The sequence below is a fragment of the Trichechus manatus genome, unplaced genomic scaffold, assembly GCF_000243295.1.
Source record: "Trichechus manatus latirostris isolate Lorelei unplaced genomic scaffold, TriManLat1.0 scaffold00007, whole genome shotgun sequence".
Taxonomy (NCBI): domain Eukaryota; kingdom Metazoa; phylum Chordata; class Mammalia; order Sirenia; family Trichechidae; genus Trichechus; species Trichechus manatus.
The window spans coordinates 9338577-9349875 of record NW_004443943.1 but is presented as its reverse complement, the minus strand read 5'-3'; the positions used below and the strand labels follow the sequence as shown (position 1 = coordinate 9349875).

The 11299-nt window shown below is 36.2% G+C and overlaps 1 pseudogene; it reads left to right on the top strand.

The window, feature by feature from the left end:
• Positions 1 to 3699: 3699 nt before the first annotated feature.
• Positions 3700 to 11299, top strand: part of LOC101345170 (uncharacterized) — an 86197-nt pseudogene continuing 78597 nt past the window's right edge.

Genomic DNA, 11299 nt, shown 5'->3' with positions numbered 1-11299 from the left:
TAACCTTTTCAAGAACCTCAGCACAGTGATTTCTTGAGCTATTTCAAATTCTATTTTAGCTTAAAAAGCCCCAGAATTGAGAACGCTTGAACATGGCTGACTTGAAAGACATTGTTTTCTTATCCCTGAATTGTGGCCAGGGGAATGCTATGCACGTATTTAATTACAATTAGGGCTAAACTACTCTGAGCCCAAAAGCTACTTTGGGAGCATTCCACCCAAATCACTTGCTGGGAAAATTGAGTCCAACTTAAGAGAAAAAAGAAAAGAGAGACAAGGGCTTGAATGGATACTGAGGAGGCAATAAATACTTACGACAATCTGCCAATACCAGGGAGTTTAGAACAAGAAAACCGTTATTTAATGAGAAAACAATTTTAGTCACTGGAACGTAGTATACAGTTTTTACACACAATAAAACGACGTGTTAAAGCAAAATTTCTGAAAGTTCCGGGACACTATTAACCTCTCATCTGATGTGTAAATTGTTCGCATTTTGGCAACAGCAAAGATGAACGATAGCTGAAAATTTAGTCAGTTAAAGTGCAGAATATAAGACTGCTCCTAAAGAAACACATCACTGTTTTATAGTTACGGTCACATTTGCAACAAAAATATGCCACAGGCAAATGATTCAATTAAATGCACATAATAAAGCTACATTTTTGACGTATCACAACTGGAGGGAAAAAAATTATACAGTCTGTTAACCAGCAACCTACACAACCGCATGACATTGAGATGATACTATAAAACATAAAAATGAGCATGCCATGATAGTACACTTATATGAGCGGGACTCCTTGATGGTAGAGGAATAGAAATAACACTAAAATACGTTTTAAAAATGTTAACTATCACTAGCATTCAAATGTTACTAGCAGTTGCTTTGAAAGAAAATATAAGCAGTGAATGAAATATTATTAATGCTTTACACAGCAAGACTGAAAAGCCAAGTGTTCTCAGTTATATTTTAAAGTTGTTGAATATTAAAATGAGAAAATCAAATGCAATGCATCTTTGAATAGTAACTGAGACACTCTGGAATCCCAATTTCACATTTGCAGTCAATTCAGCTCTTCATCCTTCTGAAGTAGATAAATTGAATATCACAGTTAATAGTAGGATAGTACTTTTGAATAAAGCCAAGCATCTGTCTGTTCAGCAATGATTCAGACCCCATCGTGCCTTTCGTAAGATCCTACCATATCTCCTTTAAGTGGAAAAGCTGAGAAGGGGAAACAAATGTCATATTTGCCAAAGATTATTTTCTCTCAGTTGTCTTACACATTACGGAGTAATCTCTATCATATCTAAAATCTAGAAAAACATATTTTGAGACTACTGAAAATGTACATTTAAGTACTTGGGAATGATAGACTATTTTCCTCCGCAAAGCAGAAAAATGTAATTGACTGATTTTCAAAATTTTGAGGCTGAAATTATTCAAAAAATTATAAGGATAGGAAGGTCATGAAACGAGAGCTAAAATTCTATTAGTGACTTTAATGAAGAAAGTATTTAAAAATGTAGCCTCTTGTCCATATAATCAGTATGACTAATAAATGTTAGTGATGTATAAAAATACAGCAAAGTGTTAGTAATCGTTATCATTTCTTTCCAATTTGCTGGGTTAGGTGGCAGTTACTAAACAGGCAAAATATATTGTTAGGCCTTCTCCAAGACAATACCCTACTGTTTCTGGGATAACAAGATGTAAAAATTTAATAATGATCCACAGAGTCCCCTGTATCACACGACAATGTGGCCAAACATTTTGAAGAAAAATGAATCTTTCATCTTCCCTGGCTAATATTATTCAACTAAAGTTAACTAACATTTATTAAGTCTTTGTGAATGTTAAGAACTGAAGACACAAAGATGAAAGTTCCAAAATTGTAGTACTCAAACATGTAAAAATCTAATAGGAATGCACATGTAAATAGATATGCACAATGTGGTAAGGTTAGAGACTGGATACAGAATGGGTGTGTTTACTTATCAAAAAAGAGGAGAGGTGAGTCAGGGAAGAATTAATGACTCAGGTGGATTTTGAAAGATATATAGGATTTTGATAAGTGAATTGGAAAAGCGGAAGGACATAGTGGTTTAAGGTTGTAACAGAGCTTTTCCAACAACTGATCAGTATGTGGAGGCACAGATATATTAGGTAATATTCCAATTCTAAGTACAGATCACTTTTCTAAAAACCTTGATTATAGATGGGTGTCAAAAATTCAGATTTTTTCCATAAACAGAATATTACAAAACATGTCATTAAAGTGCTCATAGTCAAATGCATTATTATTTCTACAATGAAACATGAATATTTACATTAAGTAGGTAAACAGTTTTTAAAAAGTATTAAAACAGGTCACCCAATGAATTACAAAAAAAAAAAAAAAAAACTATCTGTGTCAGAATTTCTTTTCTTTTTTTTTAAATTGTGGACTAGGAACTGTGGACCAATATGTCTTCAATTCATTGTTAATTGGAGTCTAAGTTATAGTGGTGAAGAAGGAGAATAATGGGAGACAAATGGAGAGGATGGTAGAGGCCGAAGATCACACAACTGACTGATGTTAGAGCCGAGTCTGGAAATGGATGAGACTAATGCTCAAGTCCTTCTTCCCTGCTAGATGACACTGAACATGTGGAGGATAATCTCAAAGCTAGAAAGACCTTTAAGGGAACTATTGGAGCAAGTTCAGTAAGAGATGGTGAGCACCTGGACTGTGACAAAGACAGGTTCAAGGAAATATAAAAATATGAAGGGTTGAAATCTTAATTAGATTTTTAAAGAACAATGCAAATTTGCCCTAAGAAGGCAGTTAGCACTTACATTAAAAAAAAAAAAAAAAGTTAAATATTTGTAATATTTTAACTTAAATTCAGGGAATATATCATAAAATAAGGAAGCGCAGGACTTTGTGGTTTTATATTTGTATATATGTATGTATGCAAGGAACCCTGGTGGCACAGTGGTTAAAGTGCTCATCTGCTAACCAAAATGTTGGTGGTTCGAACCCACCAGCTGCTCTGTGGGAGAAAGATGTGGCAGTCAGCTTCCGTAAAGATTTACAGCCTTGGGAACCCTAAGGGGCAGTTCTATTCTGTCCTATAGGGTTGCTGTGAGTCGGAATTGACTCAACCATCGTGTGTTTTTCTTTTTTTTGGGGGGGGGTTGGTTATATGTATGTATGTGTGCATATATATGTGTGTGTGTGGTGTGTGTGTATATGTATTCTATGACTTGGTTAGAGTTAGAGTTATACACTTTCCATCCCATCATTGTGATTTCTTTATTTCAATGGAAATACTCAACTTTATGTTTAGAAAAGCACATGCTATAATTAGATTATAAGTGATTTTTATCAAAAAATGAGGCTAAAATCCAAAATATTAAATTATGATTAAAAAAAGTCACTGTGAAAGTTGTATCATTGTCTTCAAGTTGTATCATTTAACATATCTGCTTTATCCAGTTACCCACACATATGATTTACAATCTGAAATGTCTCCATCAATGAAAAGAAAAGCAGTCTAGATACATAGAGCAGGACTGAGGACCTAAACACAGGATCACTTCTAAGGTAAGGCTGCACAGATTGTGTTCTTCCCAGTGGTGTGCCCTATATTTCCCACATGGGAGGGTTAATTCCAGCCTGCTGTTTGACTCACCAAACTGCACACCATAGCATGGGGCTGTGGAAGAAGGTAAGGCTACCTCTCCAAATGAGTTAGTCCACAGTGGTTGAATTTTTGTAATCATTATTTGGAGGCGGAGTTGTAATTATTCTGTTTAGAGGAGGGTTCTTTTATGGTTCTCACAAAAGTACCTCAGTGCTACTAGGCAGTGGTGGCCTTGCTCTAATCATCCCTCCACATGCTTATTATCTTAACAGGTTTAACTACATCAATCATCATTCCTTTCTCATTCATCTTCCATAGGACCAGTTTCATGCAGTGAAAAGAATATGGGCATTGGAGTTAGGCATATCTAGATTCAAATTCTGACTCTGTCACTTTATAGCCTAAATGATGCCTCAGCCATGATGTGCCTATGTTTAAAATAAGGCAACATGTTCTACTCAAACAAGTCAGCCAAGGAATTGTTGTAACTATGGACAAAATCCAGAAATTGTCAAATCCTTATGGTGAGTGAATCACATGTAAACAATTAAAAATTGGCTTTCTCATTAAAAACAATTGAGTCCTCAAAGTGACTAAATCTATTGCTCAATTTTACATATAGAGAAATTACATTGTAAAATTTCATCATATAGGTAATTTCTATATAATTTTCCTACCAAGCAGCCTAATTTCTGAATAATACATTATTTGTATATATGTTAAGAAAACCTTAGAGATGACAAGGAGTTAAACTGAAGCATTAAAGTGAAGGAAATTTTTATAGTACTTAAGTAAATTTTTTTTAATGTGCATTTATTTATGAGGGTGTTTGAGGTCATTTAAAAATTAAAATAGTATACTTACGAGAAATAAAGTCTTTCTAGCTTTTCGTTGATTTAATAGCTACGAATATTTGGACTGAAGAAAAAACTACTAGTTATTTTCAATAATTAACTATGAAAACTTTGCAGACTTCAAAGTCTCAAGTTATCCAGAAATCCTCTGGAGATTATATATATATATCCATATTATACTGAAAACAAAAGTAGTATCTATTTATTTCACAATAACACACCCACATAAACAACATGCATACACATATACTGCACAGAAATGACAAAATTATATAAACAAAGTTCTGGCATCGTGCACCTATGCATATACCATGCATGTCTTGTGACATTTCCAGAAGTGAATTTTGGCCTCATTCACCGTCATACAATAGTCCAAAAATGTTACTCATGATCGTATTTGTATAATAATGGTAAAAGCTATGGTCAAGAAGTCATGGATTGAGTTTGGCAGTACCCCAGTACCAATTGAAAAACAATGGAAACTGTATGTTTGTTCCCGGGCAGTTCACAGCCCAGCCTGAGAGCAGTGGAGTTCCTTCTAGCCGATCTGCGCCCAGGTACATTGTGCTGGAGACTGGCAGAGGGTCGGGCAAAGGGCTTCGAGCAGGGCTGCCACAGCCTGAGGACAGGCTGGTCACGCGGACAGCAGGGGCGTTGCCTCCACGGACCCACGTCTCTCAGTGCCGGCCCCACATGATGCCAGGTGGCAGGACCCCCCAGCCGGCCAGTTGGACCCATCTCACCCAAGATAGGGATGCGCGATCCCTTTGCCCGCGTCTGTTTGGGCAGGAGATTCAAATAGCCCTAGCACAGCGGCCAGCCAGCCAGATGGCGGCGAAATGGGGGCAGCTGTGGCGCGCCAGCCACGCCCACCTGAGTTGCCTCTCATGTTTAGGGTGTGCAGACTCACACACCTCCTGGGGTGGGACTGGCTGCCCTGGCAAGGGCTTTTTTCTGGGGCAGTAGAAGTGATTTCTTCCTGCACTGGATAAAGCGGTTTTGTAGAACAGGGAAGGAATCCTGCCCGGGGAGAGGCTACTTTAGAAACTTGAGGATAGGCTGGTGAGGGTCTGGTGCTGGAAACCAAACCTCCGCATTAACGGCACGAAGACGAAGGCTTAACGCTAAATCCGTGGTTAAGAAAAATAAACTGAAGTCAGCAACATGTAAAAAAAATACTGGTATAGTATAGTACATTTAAGAAAATACCACATGGGGGTTGCAAGGTATGCAAACAATGTATAATGTGCACGTTATTTGCGTAAAAATACGATGTTAGAGACAAAAGATACCAACTTTTAAAAAATGTATTTGCAAATTCCAATGTGGATTTGTATGCATGGACAAAAATCAGTATTCACACACACATATATATATACACACACATATGAATAGAGTAACAATGCAAATAAAGAAGAAAATACACAAACTATTGATACTTTGGAGATAAGCAGAAACAACTAATAAGTATAGGTTCACATTAAAAAAATACAAATTTTACTTAAAATTTGTTAAAAGTCAGTGTTTCACACTGTAAAATTTGGGTTATAGGAGCTTAATACTTAGCTCTTAGTTCAAAGTAAACAACTAGTATAAAGGTTATAACATAGGGTGGGGCATGGCAGCTACAAATGTGAAGTCTAGGTTACCACATTACTCCTATTTTAGGCATGGAAGTAGGCAGCTTTCAGGAATGACTAAGAAAGTGCATCACCCTGAAAAAGGCATCTGATGAGTAATTTGGTGGAGTCATAGAAAGTAACATAAAAAGTAGAGTTTTTTTTTTTTGGTCCCATAAGAATATATAAGCCCAAGCATGCACATTTAAAAACTTCTAGGGTATTACTGATATCTTCTTTCTACCTCTGGCCAATTCTCCTTTAGTCAATGTAAATAAATCGGTGTGAACTATCAGTGATAGCTGCTTTGTCTTCTCTATCCATTAGTATTATTGAAGGACTGGTTCTCAGGTTGCAAGGTGAGAAAGTTCACTTCCTTGACATGTTCAGGAGTTAAATTAAGACTATTGGGATAGTGATAGCCTGATGCTCTAAGACAACCATTGTTCTTATTTCTTGCAGCCACCAAAGGGAGAAAAGAAGGGAGAGACAGGACCTGAACATGTAGATGTAGATAGGTATAGAAGTATAGGTACCACATAATTGCAAAGAGAATTTTAAGAGATTTACAATAAAACAGTGCAACATGTTGTCATAAATAAGTCTAATTTACAGAACACATGCCTAAATTTAACAGTGGCTACATTAGTGAATAAAGAATATAAGTGTGGTGTTTGATTGTTTTTGTTTTTTTCATAATTTTTTTTTTCTGTTTTCTATGTTTCACCTTCTTTTTGATTAATAGGAAAAGTGTTATTTTTAACAAAAAAGTTAGGAAATTGGAAGAAGGATGGGTGAAATAAAATAAACACCAAAGATCTTACATACCATTCTAAGAAAATGATCACAAATTTGGCTCTGAGATTTCTGGTAACTAATGCAAAAAAAAGAAAAAGAAAGAAAAAATCTCTTTTAGGCCTCATAAATGGGCAAAGAAAAATATTTATCACCAAAGTCCTCAGAAGCCGTGTTGAATGAACACTTTTAACAACTTTGGTAGACACAGAAACATTATCATTAAGGTTTTTTCCTTAAAGATCTTTTCCACTTGGAGCTACCCCATGGATGCTAGCAATGTCCATGAGTTTCTCTGAGCACATGGGCTTATGCCATAATGCACTTAGTATATCTACAGAAATTAAAAGTGAAAGGCCTTAAATAATAATTTTACAACCATGTTTTGATATGCATTTGGCAGTAAAGATCACATATTATTGCAAGGGGCTGGAATGTAGATATTTTCACTAACGTGCTATCCACATGATTCAGCGGCTAACCAAGCCAGAGGTAGGGTCACATTACACAGGAAAGTCAGAGAGGACTTGCCATAGAGAGCAGGAACAAATGAACATAGCAGGGAACTCATGAAGAGAGCTTATGTTATCCCCAGGGGAAAAAAGAAAACAAAACTGGGGCCTGTTTCTTGCATATAATAATGGATAGATCAGGGATCCATTGAGCACAGTTAATCAATGAGAACTGCAAAATAATTTATTTCTGGGAAATATGCTTAAGGATACTTATACTGAAGGCCTGCTTTGAGCAGTAAAGCAATAAAAAAAATTTTAAAAATCCTAAATTTAAGACCTTTCTTTTTGGCTGAAATTTTTGTTATAAATTAAGAAAATAAATATGCCTAGGAAAATGAATGGGATCCACTGTGCATAGAGTTATTAAATTAGTTTAACATTGGAGAATATCATACTTAGTGATGATAGTGATCTTTGTAATAGTCCAAACATTCATGGCCAGTTTTCTATTAAGGCTCCTTTTTATTATGTGGAAGCATATGAAATTGCTGAAGTTTTACCATTTTGACCCCCCAAATGGTAATTTTATGGGTTCAGCCTAATAGTTCATGACAATAATATCATGCCATATGCTCATGGGAGAATACCCCTCTTTGTTCTTTACAACAGGGGTTAGAATCCAGACATTAATAATACCCATGTGCATATTGAAAATTGATTCTCTTATGAAAGTAGAGTGGAATTTACTGACACCACTCTGGCATTCTTCCCTTCCTTTTTATGAGTTGCAATCTGTTTGGGGATCTCTTGATTCTCAGGATCCTTGCTGTGAATTCCATACAGAGGTGGAGTGCATAACCTATGCTAAATCCATAGCACTTTCCATTCACCTGACCATAGTCATTGGTTAGTTTAGGGGTGGACACGTAACAAGGATGGGCTAACCAGAGCAGAATTCCCAACTTCCTTGAGAATACTACAGACTCAAATTTGCGAGCATATGTGACACTAAGAGTTGATGGAAGTTTGACTGAGATTATGAGGGAAGCCTGACTTAAATGAATCCATCACCAATGAAGTCAAAGCTGAAAGATGATAATATCACTAAGTTTCTGGATCAACCTTCCCTAAAGCCTGAAGAGTAATTCTGGACTTTTAGATTCATAATTCAGTAAATATGCTTTATTATGTATGCAATTTGAATTATGTTTTCTCTTACTTTCACTATAAAGGATCTTAAAACATATGTGGAGGAAGTGTTTTTAATTATAGATAGGGATATGTATATAGAAAAATTGTTATAAACATATTGCACATAAATTAATGTATATTATTGGTGAATCAATTATTCTACATATTCAAGATAATATATACATATAAGAATAGGTATGTGTTTTTTTTTTTTTTCCTTCTTATACATTTGGCATTCATTCAATTTAAAATCATTATATACAAGTAGTGTCATTGAGTGCTGGGTTTGGATTTTTGACCTCACGTGTGAATACTAATTCTTTAGGATGCTACTGACAAGATAGACATTAACAGAATAAGACAGAAATACGGTGGAGGGGAAAATAAGATCATTGACTTACACATCTCAAAGAGTAACATCTCCTGTTTACCTTGTAAAGGGAAACTCTCCTCATTATTAATGACCCAAACATCATTCAAGGTATTGATCATATTCCAAGACAGAAGGAGCTCCACTACCAGTTTCTCTAAGTTTAGTATGTGAACTTCAATGTTCAGACAAAATGAATCACAGCTGATTATATCTGACAGGCTTTCAGAGGGCTTGGTGTCAGAGATAAACATTTCAGAAGTGAGAAATAGATGTAATTCATTAAAGAAGCAGCACCTAATAACATGATTCAATTTAGTTTAAGTAGGAAAACCAACTGAGTGACAGAAACTGTCAGAGGTATTGGGTATATATCTATACCTGGGCATTGATAATCTCAAAAGACTGAGTTGTGAGACAATAGTATGATGTGTATCTACTTGTGTGTGTGTGTGTGTTTGTACGTATATGTGTGTGCGGGTATACACACACACACACACACACAAATCTGTTTTGGAAGAAGTTCAGCCAGAATGCTCCTTACATGCAAGGATGGAAAGACTTTGTCTTGTATTCTTCGGACACTGTCATGGACTGAATTGTGTCCCCCAAAAATATGTATCAACTTGGTTAGACCAGGATTCCCAGTACTGTGTGGTTGTCCCCCATTTTGTGATTTATATAATTTTCCTATATATTGTAAATTCTAATCTCTGCCTGTGGTTAAGAGGCACGATTGGATTATGTTGAAGAAGATTAGGGTGGGATGTAACACCATTGCTCAGGTCACATCCCTGATCCAATGTAAAGGGTGTTTCCCTGGGGTGTGGCCTGCACCACCTTTTATTTTACAAGAGATAAAAGGAAAGTGAGTAGAGAGTAGGGGACCTCATACCACGAGGAAAGCAACATCAGAAGCAAAGAGCGTCCTTTGGACCTAGGGTCCCTGTGCAGAGAAGCTCCTAGACAAGGGGAAGACTGATGACAAGGACCTTCCTCCAGAGCCAATAGAGAAAGAAAGACTTCCTCTGGAGCTGACACCCTGAATTCGGACTTCTAGCCTACTAGACTGTGAGAGAACAAACTTCTGTTTGTTGAAGCCATCCACTTGTGGTATTTCTGTTATAGTAGCACTAGATAGATAGACATGTTATCAGGAGGGACCAGTCCCTGGAGAAGGACATCATGTTTGGTAAAGGAGAGGAAGATCCTCAGTGAGATGGATTGACACAGTGGCTATAACAGTGGGCTCAAATATAACAATGATTGTGAGGATGGTGAAGGACTAGGCAGTGTTTCTTTCTCTTGTACATAGGGGTTGTTACGAACTGGAACCAACTCGATGGCACCTAACAACAGCAAATATGTATATACATATACACATATATTTATATATGTATAAATACACACACACACACATATATATATATACATATATGAATGAGAGGCCTTTGAGTGTTTTACTGATGATGAAGCAACTTAAAAATATCATTTCATTTGGGCCTTGCAACAAACCTGCACAGTGTGAAGGACAAGTATTAATATTCTCATTTTAGAAAAGATTAAAGGGAGTCTAATACCCGTGTAGCTAAATAACTTTAGTACAACCAAATAGCTAATAAATGGTGGACCTGAAATTCTATTTCAGAACGTTGACTGCACGTTTTCAGAATTTTTCTACCATTTCCATATTACAATACACTTATCATAAACCACAAATAAACATTTAATCTAAAAAGATGGTAATCTAGTTTCAAATGGAAAGGCTGTTGAATGTTTTGTCACATCCCAGTCTCATAGGTCCCAGTTGTATCACTTAGTTATAACTTTCTTTACCCTATTTAAAAAGACAATTTGTTTTCCTTAATTATATTATTAACATAGAAAATAAATATAAGATGTATATTGTGTAAACCCACCTTCTGTATTTCTCAAATTTTTTATATAATACTTATAATTCTGTTTGGATGTCAATAGGACAAACACTGTTTACTGGGCACTTTTAAACTGCTCTCAGTCCTTTCTACACGAAAGGGAGGAATGCCAGATACTTGTTTTTCCTGCTTGCCTTGCAGCTAAGAGTGCCCATATGATTCTGAGCCAAAAGTGTAAAGGGAAAAATCTGAGTGTGCTTCTGGGAAAGTTTGGCCTTCCCAGTGAAGAGGGTTACCATCTTTGGTACACACTTTCCTTTCTTCTTGCTTTAAGTGTGGATGTAATTTCTGGAAAGATAGCAGCAACCTTATCACTATAAAGGCAAGGTAAAGGCAATCAGTGGTGGTCTTGACATGTTTGAACTGCTGTAAACAAACTAGCAACTGCTTAACTCTGGATTTGCCTTTTTGGGTGTGGAGGGCTGCTGTAGTTTTTTTTTTTTTTTTT